This window comes from Myzus persicae, unplaced genomic scaffold (genome assembly GCF_001856785.1).
Source record: "Myzus persicae strain clone G006 unplaced genomic scaffold, MPER_G0061.0, whole genome shotgun sequence".
Lineage (NCBI taxonomy): Eukaryota > Metazoa > Arthropoda > Insecta > Hemiptera > Aphididae > Myzus > Myzus persicae.
This window is the reverse complement of record NW_019102393.1, coordinates 99,483-112,225: the sequence shown is the minus strand read 5'-3', so window position 1 is coordinate 112,225 and position 12,743 is coordinate 99,483. Positions and strand designations below refer to the sequence as shown.

General features: G+C 32.7%; 1 long non-coding RNA gene across 2 annotated transcripts in view; it reads right to left on the bottom strand.

The window, feature by feature from the left end:
* The window catches only part of LOC111032003, a 30,957-nt gene extending 20,917 nt beyond the window's left edge, over window positions 1–10,040 (bottom strand). For both annotated transcript variants that reach the window (XR_002604272.1, XR_002604271.1), the window contains exon 1: window positions 9,725–10,040. This is a non-coding gene — a long non-coding RNA (uncharacterized LOC111032003). The remainder of the gene's footprint in view (window positions 1–9,724) is intronic.
* Between the last annotated feature and the right edge of the window lie 2,703 nt (window positions 10,041–12,743).

The following is a 12,743-nucleotide window of genomic DNA, read 5'->3' as shown; positions in this document are numbered from 1 at the left end:
CGTTTTGTTGATAATTGTTATAAGTGTACGAATAAAGTTCACAATACAATGACCTATATTCTACATATTTTTATAACAAACGACATATCAACGTAAAGGTTATAATATTGAATACTAGCTGCACTGCTGCATTGATTGAAAAGATTATCGAAGATTATCGCCAATAAACTTGAACGATTTAAAAATAATACGAACGGGGTTTATCTGTTTGGTTAACCATATAGATTCTGTCAATTCCGATTGTTTGACATTTTGTTGGCTTACGTTGACATTATCATAAAATCTGTTACAGAAGTTAGGATCGCGTTTAGAGTACTCAGATCTGATCCGACGTGTACATTTTGTTTTAAAATGTATCAAAAACATACTCATTTTTTTTATTATTATTATTAACGTAAAAGACTGCGACAGCTCTGGCCATTGGTCTGACAGTAAATTACATTATTAATACATATTTATATAACTTTTATACTTATTATATATACAAGTTAAATATCTTTATATAAAGTGGATTTTTTTAGAATAATAAATAATTTTTGAATTGATTCCGAGCTGAGGATCTCACAGAATAAATACCAAAACCTATAGTAATTATATCGATAATTATCGTCTACTAGAATTGATAGGTTATAAAATATAGTTTTCTCCTTTGACATTAGTATAACGATTGATGGATTAATCAGTAATAAAAAATATCGGATGTGTGAGTAAAATAAAAAGAGACACTGACAATATTATTTTAGGACAGAACATTTTAAAATCTAATATAATATAGTGTTTTAAACCGTAATCTCTCTAAAACCGCCTCCTGCCACTCCACCGATGTAATATATTATATTATTATACTCGACGGAATTTCCGTATCATAATGTCTGAACGATACTATTATTGTCGTCGCGCGGACAATTTATGCAGCAAGCGACATTCGTAGAAGTCGGCTATTTTATGCGTATACACAGGAATCGATTTCATATTATAGGAATAGAGAGACTTATCGCGCCGTACACATAATGATATACACCGACCGTCGTAAAATTCACGTCCCAGCCGGGCGACGACCTTTTCCGGACCATATCGTTTGTTTTTATATTATTATACGTATATATATATATATATACATATATTATATTGTACTCTTCTACGTGGCCGTTACGCGACGACGACGACTGCCGCACTGCGTGGTGCAACGGGCAGCGACGTTATTTTCAACGAGTCGCCTTTTCATTTACGGGAAAAGTTTCACCGAATAAAAACGCTCTCTCCCTCTCTCTCCCCCCAAAATAATAGCTCGCGCGCCCGGTCCTACATCGAGGCAGTTCGGAATACGACATAGGCTAAACCTTTTTGCGAACACACACACACACACACACGCGCGCGCGGTGACCGTTTGCCAGGCGACGTTTTTGGGGCCAAATCGTCGAGTACGCTTATTTTATATACCGGCACGAGCGATAAGAGAGTTGTAGGAATTGTATNCGTGGCCGTTACGCGACGACGACGACTGCCGCACTGCGTGGTGCAACGGGCAGCGACGTTATTTTCAACGAGTCGCCTTTTCATTTACGGGAAAAGAGAGTTGTAGGAAATTTATATTTATATATATATATATATATATATATATAGGTAGGGGGGTACTCGCGACACCGACGAAAATCCTTTTTCTCCGTCCGACGACCCACTCATCGCCGCTCCCTTTAATCGGATATTGTATTATTACTAATCAATACACCTGTGCTAGCTGTGCAGAGAGACGCTTTCTTCTTCTCCTCGCCGGGTTTAAACAATAAGTATAAAATACCAACATATGAAATGTTGTACTTATATTATACAATTATACAATATAACGCAACGAAATAATATTATTGCTGTTGTTTCGTAACACAGAAATCAAAATTATGTAAACATACGCCTGAAGAATACATTAATATTATTATATTGTATAGGGGTTTTGATTTTTTGATTGTAATTCTTATAACTTAGGTACCTACTGATAATGATCCAACTAGCCAAGCATCTCAAATTCAAAAACAATTTATCATTAAAAATCTGAAAATAAGTTTTTTTTAAATGTTGAAACAATAAAGTATTATTAAAAATAAATCACCATAAAATACGCTTCCTTACTCATGCAATACACATATAGTATACCAACAAGTACAACAAACAAGAATTTATGATTGAATAAAATATATTATAATATAGGTATAACTACGATAAAAATATAAAATACACAAATAGGCACATTTTGTTAATGTTGAAGAATGTTGATATATTTAAACGAATAATATTAATTTATAAGGCATAACATGTGCAATGCAGCCATGCAGGTTATTATAATTTATAATATACTAATAGTGGTTGACTATAATATAATAGATACAAGTGTGAGACGCATAGATAATTTAGATAACTACGTGAGTTTGTTTTGGAACAACTTAAATTCGCAAACTGTAATTATATATTATAAGACGAGACAAGACAAAAATTGAATGCAGTGTTTGACCGAATACAACAAAACTTTCTATAGAATTTTAACTGTAAATAATGTTTAATTCAGATTTATCAGATTTTCAAACACAAGTACATGACTTTTACCAATTTTTTACACGAAATATATCATACGTATACAACGACACTGGCACAAGTACACGATAATACGATGTAATTCATTAATTTTAAAATACCATCCGAATCTAAGCAACACGAGTCGATGAGTGTTTTATGTTAAAATGTTAAAATACATCGTATGGTGCACATATATCAATTTAATATTATGCACTAAAGATTATGTAACATTTGCCAATGGACTGTGAAAAATCAATATAATTATTTAAATTTAAACCTCTGAAAAGTTATGTAGAAAAATAATAATTAGCATGTTTATTCAATGCCATAAATTAAATTTTAAAATTCAACAACAATGTTTAACTTAGTAAATAACCAAGTAGAGTAATTCCAGTTTTTTATATGTTGTAAATAATTGTGTAGTTGTTACAAAAAAAAGATATTTTATTTCTAAAATGTAGAACAGTTCATTATTTTTAATTGTATGATTACTATGAAAGACAAACTAACGGTTTTCCAAACATTTAAATCACACCAAGTCTTATAAATTATCGTTAAAAATTTCGCTTCATACAATCTAGATTTATTTTGACATTGTTTCAGTTTTTGCTGCCTACTATCAATATCTTGATCTGCCCAAACTAGGTCAGTAGATTTATTGGATTCTTAAGAAATAAGAACAAAAATACAACATTTAAAAAATGTAATTGTTCGTATATTTTATTACGAAAGCCGCTATAGTGATGAGTATATCAAGTATATGAATTCCTCATTAAAACTATATACCCGGTAAAAAAAATACGCTAAAACCATTGTTGTTATTTATTGCACGTGGCTATATAAATACGTTTAATTTAAAAATATATACCTTTAGGCGATTCGAAATTGACGCGTAAACGCATAATCTTATTTACTCTCCGCGAAGTGTGTGGATTACGAGTGTGTTTGCGAAGCCACTACCCACCTATCCACCGACCGACCGACCGATACAACACATAATTCTATACATGTATAGTATCGCGAATCACGCGCTCCGAGTTTTTTTTTCGGTTTTAATTCAGTCGGATCTCGAGTTTGGGTGCACGGTACACGGCGGCGCTAGTCGTGTTTACCCCCGGGCTACGGTGTCGACGGAGGAGACTCTCGCCGAACAAGAAACGAGGGCGTCGCAGGCCTGCTGCGGGTTTGAGTGTGGGGGGTCGGTGTGTTGATGAGGTGGCGGGCGGGTTGGAGAGCAGGAAGTCAGACACTTAAATACCGAGATTAAATTCGATTGGTACACAACACGTCTTGTATGTGTGTTCAAATAATTAAAACTATATATACGCGCGGACTGATCAGTTTAATGTTGCGGATTGTTTGCACGCGCGACGGCGGTGCAGGATGAGAGAAAACGGTAAACCGACTGTCTCTATGTGTGTGTGTGTGTGTGGAGAGAAACGTATAAATGGCGACAGAGAAAGAGAGAGAGATAGAGTGTGTGTGTGTGTGTGTGTGTGTGTGTGTGTGATAGAGTGAGCGAGGGCGCGGAGGAGACGACGAAACGGACGTACGGTGGGCGGGGAGGGAGAAACAAATGGGTTTGAGTTATTGGAGAGAACGCGGCGGCGGTGGCGGCAGCAGCCGGGCGGGACGTTTCGTAAACGCGCTGTTGACTCATAAGATAATGCCAATAAATTTAATGATAAACCTTATTTAAGGGGACAGTTTCGCTTCCATTACAAACAAACGCCCTTACGTGCCACCAGCCGCCCGAAAGCAATAACCAAATACGGTTTATACGCGTATAGTTGTCCTGCCCCCCTCCCCGTCCCCGCCGCCAATCACCCACCCGTCTCGGCCGCCTACACCCCCTCACACACAGCCACCACACACACACACACACCCGATCGTCTGTTCATCGTTTTCCGACTTTGTCGTCCCGGCCCGCCGTAAGCTGCGCGGCGCGTGCGGGATGAGTGGTGGGTGGGGGTCTGGGGGTGCAGGTTATCCTCCATAAAATTGACCGTTTCATTATAAACGTGACCTGATTGTAACCGCCTTGTACCCGAAGGGAATCCACATATTATTATTGTTCGACGGGCCGAGGGAGAGTGAAGGAAGAAAAAAATAAAAAAATATCGCCTCGGGGTAGTTCATAATCGAATTTACCGGTATTTTCTGCTCTCATACGTATATATATTCACATTTATGCGTACTTTCCCGGCGCCGCACCCGTCGGTCGCGCGTACGTTACAATAAACACCTGTGTTTATATAATAATATTGTTATTGTGATTGCATACGCCGCGCTCAAATCGGATTTAGACCGTACCTACGCGGTGTTTACGCAAATATATGTATATAGGTACAGTTGGTATTATATATTATTATTATGGTATGCGGTATCGTAAACAACGACGACGTGGAGCTAATAACCGCCAAAAAGCCGAAATAAAACGCTCGTGTACGACTTTCCGGTCCCGAACACCATAATACGCATAACATTATTATGTACCTATTATACGTACGTGTACGGCACATACTCGAGCAGATGAGCGGAAAACTTTCGAGGATTTCGCCGTTGATTGGCCGGCGATGCCGTGAATCGATCGTACTAATCACGAGATTTTTGGCGAACGGTTAAATATTTTACCAAAACGATTGATACTTTGATAAAAATATAAAAATATAAGAACATAATAATAATATTATCGTTGTAAGAATACCAATTGCTACCTAATACCGTTGCACGATGAGGGTATAAAAAAAAAAATAATAATAATTATGTATCAGCATGTGTATAGTTTACACGCGTATATAAATATTGTATAACCCATTTGAGTTTTTGTCCTTGAAATTAAATCGCCCTCGGGGTTGTTATCGTCCCCTCATAGCTCTCCACACGATATATTTTGTCGATTATTTGATTAGAAAGTCTACGTGAGACTGGCTAACGTGTTGATATCATAAAGCACGGCCAACGTCTAATTTAGGGTGGTTTTCAATGAAATGGGGAGAGAAATGGGTCATGATAAATATTTCAAAATCCAAAACATTTAAACGGATCCAAGTTAGTAAAGAGTACATTATTAACACGGAAACGATGAGTTGCGATGACAGAAATAATAGATTAACGGGTGTGATGGGTGTCTAGTGTGACACTGTTACCTACAACAGTTAGGAGAAACAAAACTTGCAGTTTAAGTATATTAATCCAGCGTGGGGCTATGTTGTTGGGTTTTTATTGATTATTCCATTACACTGATTTTAGTTTAATCCAAAATAAAATTACAATCAGTTATAATTATTTTAACTACACCTCATAAATCTAATGAGAACATTTGATATAATTACCAAACACAAATAATACTAAATTATATTTCAAGAACCTATTTAAATCAACTCAACTTCATTTATTATTTTATAAACAGAAAAATTCTGACAGAAAATACTTGGAATAATTATTTAAATTTGAAAGGCAAATGTTTTTGTTTAGATTATACGATTAATACTTGAATAATGCTATAATTAATTTATAATTTAACATTAAAAATATAATTATTTATAAGAACTTGTGCTTTGCACTTTTTTAATATTAAATATTCATAATATTAATTTTATTTCAGTCTTAATTTTTAGATCTTAAAAGTAAAGCTACATATTTATGACCGCACATGTATGTATCTAAATAAAATAATGAAATGTCAATAACACCTGTCAATATATGAGAACTTCTAGTTACATTTTCATTATAAATTGAAAAGATATTTACCACATATAGGTTGAAATCATTAAAATAATAAAATTACCTATATGTTTTTAATTGATTGTATGTAATTACTACGTGTAAGCAATGTTATATTTTGCAACCTATATAATATAATATAATGGAATTAAATTTGATATATTTTTAACTTTATCTTAAATTTTTTTGTAAACGCTTTGTTTATTTTAGAATATTTTAAAGTGAACAATATTTAACATTGTTATTATGAAAATAAAAGTAAATAATAATTAAGTAGGAAAAGGGTTTAATAATTAATTATGTTCATTGACATTCACCACGTTAGTTACACTCTGATATAATTGCATTTACTTTAAATTAGTATCGTATCAAAACCTAATACAACGAAAAAAACTCAACTTTCGAATTACTGTTTAAGTTTTCAGTCGGAAGTAGATCGAAGTTTGTAATCTTTGCAGATAAATATTTATATTATATCTGTATACTTTCAATGAAAGCTTCTCTTAGCATTTAGGTTTAGAAGTAAAATTGAATCAACAAAGAGATGTACCTAATTAACATCGTATTTTAGTATTGTGCACGATTATATCTCTTTGTTCAAATTGAAAATGTTATTTTCCGGGAAAAACCTTTTATCTGATTGTTTTGACGACAATATAAATTGAGGAAAGTATGTAAGAGAGAGAGAGAGAAAATATTTGCGAAATTTGAGTTGAGCATCAAATTACTTAGGTGAGGTCCATATTGTTTAACTGACATGCAATAATAAGACTTTAAGCCACAATTCAAAGTTAAAACCAAATATAAACATGTTAATGATAAGTAATAAGAGCAATATGTCTTTAAGATAAATAAATTGTGTATTGGCAGCTAAAAAAAAAAATCAAAAACCATTGAAATTAAATAAAATCATTTTTCTTATTCGATATTTACATTGTTTTATAATATGTGAATATTTATTATATTTTTATGATGATATATTATTTTATGAAAATAATCAATCCGTCGTTGAGTGGGGAAAAATGATATCTATTGTGTAGATGAATAAAACCACACCGAGTGCATTTCGAGAAATACCATTCAGCCAAGTTAGACTCTCGAAGTGGGGGTGGAGGGTGGGTGAGATATTATTTACAGGAACGTAATTATATATTCAAGGATTAACAAAGGAGTTTCACACAGCTAGAATTTGTTCATGATTATGAGCGTCTAAGGAAATTTTAACCGTCTCACCTGGGTTGAGGTTTTTTTTTAAATCATTATATTTGAAAAACTTTCCCGAGTATACGGTCTCTTTTGTTTTAAGATGTGTTATGTTTTTTAATTTTATCGCCGTACTCTGAGGCGGAATTACCCATCTCGTTCTGATTATTGTTGTTTCTTGTTTGTTTCCCATTCAATCCGGAGACGGCTCCGTAAACTTGAGCCAAGAATTACGAAAAAGAGACACCGGTCGTCGTCCCGTGAGGTGTTAATCTTCAATGAATTAGTCAAAATGGTATTAACATTCAAGAGACACTCTACGCGAAAGTTTTCAACTCTGTTAACCGAAACATTATTCCTTATTAAGTTTGTACTAATTAAAGTCAACCCAGCTTTATCGTTGGATTTCGGGGACCTGGAAAGACGCAAAAAAACCCCAAAAAACTTAAACACTTTTGAAACTACTTCGAAACCACAGGACACTTAAAATGCTAATTTGTTTGCTCTGCTTAACTATAATTCAAGATTCCAAGTATTCCGACGACGTTGTACAATCATTTTGTACACGTATCAAATTTGTCTAGATCATTAAAAAATACGTCCAGCTGACAAAATATAAAAAACTATTATGAACTTTGTGGCGTTAAGAAACGAGTACTTAAAAATTCACGACGGTTAAATAATAAAATCGAATCTCATTAAAAACTATCAAATTTCGAGAATATTTAGTTAAATATATATTTTTAATTACTCTAAATATTATTATTACCAGCATTTGTAATGGGATATTCGTTCTTCATACATTTATCCAAACGTTTATTATATCATTTAATTTTTTTGTTAATAATTAGTGATTAATATTATTTATATTGTATCCACAACTATATTTTATGTAGGTAATTATTATATGATTTGTCATGTGTACATTCGTCTCGAAAAGTAATAAATAATTTAACCGTTTACTTGTTGGTTATTAAAAGTGAACAATATCTTGTTTGTACTTCAGTAATTTTGATTACGGTAAAAATTTAAATTTAATTTTTTTTCGAGAATTTCACTACCGTAAAAAAATATTTTGATAGTTGTTATAATATTATAAATCATCAGTGGTAAATGTGAAAATTTTACGAATATAAATCAAACCACTTTGAAACATCTTTAGCAAAGCTCTATGATAATATAATTAATAGTAATAAACAAAAGATAATAAATAATATGTTAGAAACTTACATAACATATATTATAAGATAATGAGAAATAGATTATACCGAGCTGACTTAATTTATGAAACGCGGTAAAAATCGAAATTATGTGTGTTTTTAGTTTTATAAAAGAATAAAGAGATTAAAATTTAGGGAAAAAAACGATAATAAAATATAACGTTATTTGGTTTCCTTTGACGTTTTTTTTTTTTTTAGTATAAATACGAAGTCTTAAATTGAATAGTTTGCAGTAATTTCCTTCACCCCGTTCATGATAATGTTAAAATAGGTTTCTTTTAATTACTTTTCCTCTACAGAAAAAAAATAACTATTCGCTATAATAAATTCTTGACAAAAGATTAGTGTTCGTGGCAGCACCGTTTACACGAAGAAATATTAAGTTCCAAATGAATAGAAACATTTTGTCGTCAATGACATTCACGGCAATTTAAAGACTTTCTACCCACTCCGTCCATTTTTAAACTGGACTTGACTTATGTATGCGTTCAGAAAATAGTTAATTAACTCTTTATAATTATAATTATTGATGTTTTTTTTTAATTTGTAAATTTAAATTATTTTATTATTTATGCTACGAGGCTTACTTATTTCATTTTAATCTTAAACTTTTGTAAACATAATATAATAAGAGTATAAAATATTTTTAAATTATAAACTGTCATGTATTTTGTGACCGTTTCAATTCAGATACAAATATAGTTAATGACATTTATTTTAATGTTTACATTCCATCGATTCGTAATTTTATTATATTAGCATAAAATAATTATGCGAAAAACTATATTACGCTAAATTCAATACAATAATTTATAGTAGGTACTACATATTAATATTTGGTGTCCTTACCCACGTATAATAATTAAACGCCATTAATATAATAATATGGTATACGTACATAAAATAATTTTTTTAATTTTATATTTGTGATTCACGATCAATAAATTTCTTGTTGTAAAAGAAGCATACCTGTATCATTTTATAAATTGTTGTTATTTGACAATACGTACCTAGTCTTGAGAAAGAAGTCGCTCTTTAGTGACACTTTTATGTGGGCAATTTCACTACTCACTTAATTAGTCGCAGCTCCATTTTATTTTGAGACGATGACGTGGACTCAAGTTAAGTTCTTGTAGGTAACAAACGTGTACTACAATATTATATGCTGTGCGTGAAGTTTATATTATGGGTAAAATGATTTTATAAAAAAAACTATAATAAGACGCAAAGAAAATATGTCAGACAGACGTAGCGAGAAACAAATGAGAACGTATTAAATGAAATGGAAGAAAAAAAAAATCTGTACTGGGAAAAATATGAAATATATGAAACGCTGACATCTGATTGGCCGCACACTGCGACGCGGTGACAGACTGCACGACCCGATAACAACAGACGATAATAATAATATGATCGATAGAAAATAATGTGCAATAGTCGCCTGGGACAAGGTAACCATCGATGCGGTCCGATCTATATATTATTATTATTATCAATTCGAATGACGACGGAGACGGGGCGAATGAGACAGGTTCGCTGAAAGCAAAATATTAAATAACGGAGAGCTGCCGTAAAGTTATCAGTTCGCCGTAAATCAATCGGTGAGTCGAAAATCATTGTCAAAACGGCGAAGTGAAATGATTTACGTTTCGTGGTAATATCGTCATAGAGTGATTGATATTTTACATTACCCAACTGCGTAATGTGCATAATATTATTTTCAGTAACATATCAAAAAACCACCTAAGTGCCTACCTATATGTCTTCCGCGTATAAAACAAGTTGACAATTAATAACAATAAAAGTCGTTACCTATAATACTGCACACCGGGTGATTAACTATACAGGCCCACTCACTCACTCACTCGTTTCCTTCAATAATGGCAGTTATTCAAAACCCAGCATTTCAAAAAAAAAATGTTTTTTGTACTGCTTTAGGATTGTTCCTTTAACCAAACAATTCCCATTGTCGATTCCGTTAAATACCTAGGACTCCTTCTCGACAAAATACTAACTTGGGCTAATCACATCAAAGCTAAAAGAACAACTTCCCTTAATCTCAGGCTTCACAAATTAAGACCACTTCTACGATCCAAAATCCCTTTAAATAATAAAACACTAATATATAAACAAATATTACGTCCAGCAATGACTTACGGAATTCAATGTGGGGTACCACTAAAAACTCAAACCTAATCAAATTCTAAGCGTTCCAATCAATATCTCTGTGTGTCCTCTCTAATGCTCCCCGGTACGTCAGCAACCGCACCCTAAATCATGATCTCAACATACCATCAAAATCCACACTTGCCTCTTATCATTATGACAAATTTCATAAAAATACCTTTAACCATCCAAACCCACTCATATCAAAACTTTCTAACAATCCCTGATAACCACCCTCGTCACCTCAAACGCAAAAGGCCGCGTGATTTATTAAAAAATGCTTAGTGCTACTTATTATAAAGTTACCTCCCCCCTAAGTTTAAATTGGAAGTAGTGTCACTGGACACTTCCTTCCCTCAGATTTTCATGTCCTGTAATATTGTACTCATCATATTTACTTATTATATAAATTGTATATAGATTGTAAATTTTCTTAAATAATAAAAAAAAAGGATTGTTCCGTTTAGATTAGAACTTATGTTTTTCGAAGAGAACCTTAATTTTTTACTTTTAATATTATTTAACAAATAATTTTTCCAATCATTTCAAAGTAACAGAAAGAAAATTCTAACTATTGTAGTAGGTACCTAGTTTTTCAGCTGTTCAGCTTTGTACTCTAAAGATAATCGTAGGATAACAGGACCACGATAATGGGTTAAGAAAATATTGGAGTTATATGGAGATTTTAAAATTGATGTGATTAATATTAATTCATCAGCATTAATAGGTCCAAGTATGATAAATTCTGGATCTGATATTAATAATTCATCAACTTTACATTTTTGGAAAACCATTTTTAAGGACTATATCATTTACTTTAGCATAGACATTTTGATATCTGATAAGCTACTCGTTTAAATTTTTAAGTAAGTACCTACATCAAAATGTTTAAAAAAATTTCACCTAAATAATTTACAGTAAAATGGGGGGGAGCTCTCATTTAAACAACATAAGTTTATAATATCATCACAGGACACCTCTTAAGCACAAATTATAAAAAAAAAGATGGTTAAATAGGTACATCAAATACGTACATATTTTTAAAAATATCAAAAATCAGAATTTGAAAATTTAATTGTTGAAATAAAACGGCGGTGATCATGCTTGGTTAAAATCGTCCTGTATAATAATTTACTTGTACTTTTTTCTCTCGTCTTTGAGTTTTTGACGTTACAATAACCCACGCGACTTAGTGTTTTGACGATTAAATGTCAAGTCAAAAATACCTACAATATAATATATATCCTTACACTCGGCGGTACACAAGTTTAACTTGAGTTTGTACACAGTGAAATTGTTCGACGCTTGGCATTGTGACAGTGTCATACCTTGGATAAACTTTCAGTTCGCTGATCTCCAAATTGTCAAATAACGAACCGTGTCTAATAGGTATAGCTGTAATGCTGTATTATATAATGACGGACACAGTTTTGGAACGTCCGTAATGCACACTGTGCAACGTTGAAAAATAATCGTTTTCTCCGTGTTCGTCTTAAAGACTTCATTTTTCACAATATATTACTATAAATTATTTATTATTTTATGTATATAAATATATGATATTCCCTCTCGGATTGGTTTCTCACTCGGAGAGTATAATGTAAGATTACACCAGTGGTAAATGATAGGCGCGAGGCGTTTTTGTTGTCAGGACTCTTATATTTACGAGCACACTTAATACTTACAACGTATACAAAAAAGAAAATAATAAAAACTGGGGGCTTGGGCTTTTTCGCACGTCATTATATATGCGATGTGCGAGGTTAGTGCGCTTCTCTGTCGGTGAACTGGCAATTAGCGAGCCGGCTCAGATAATATTATGGCAAATAAATTCCGACGTTTCGCTATAGATGTCATCGGTGC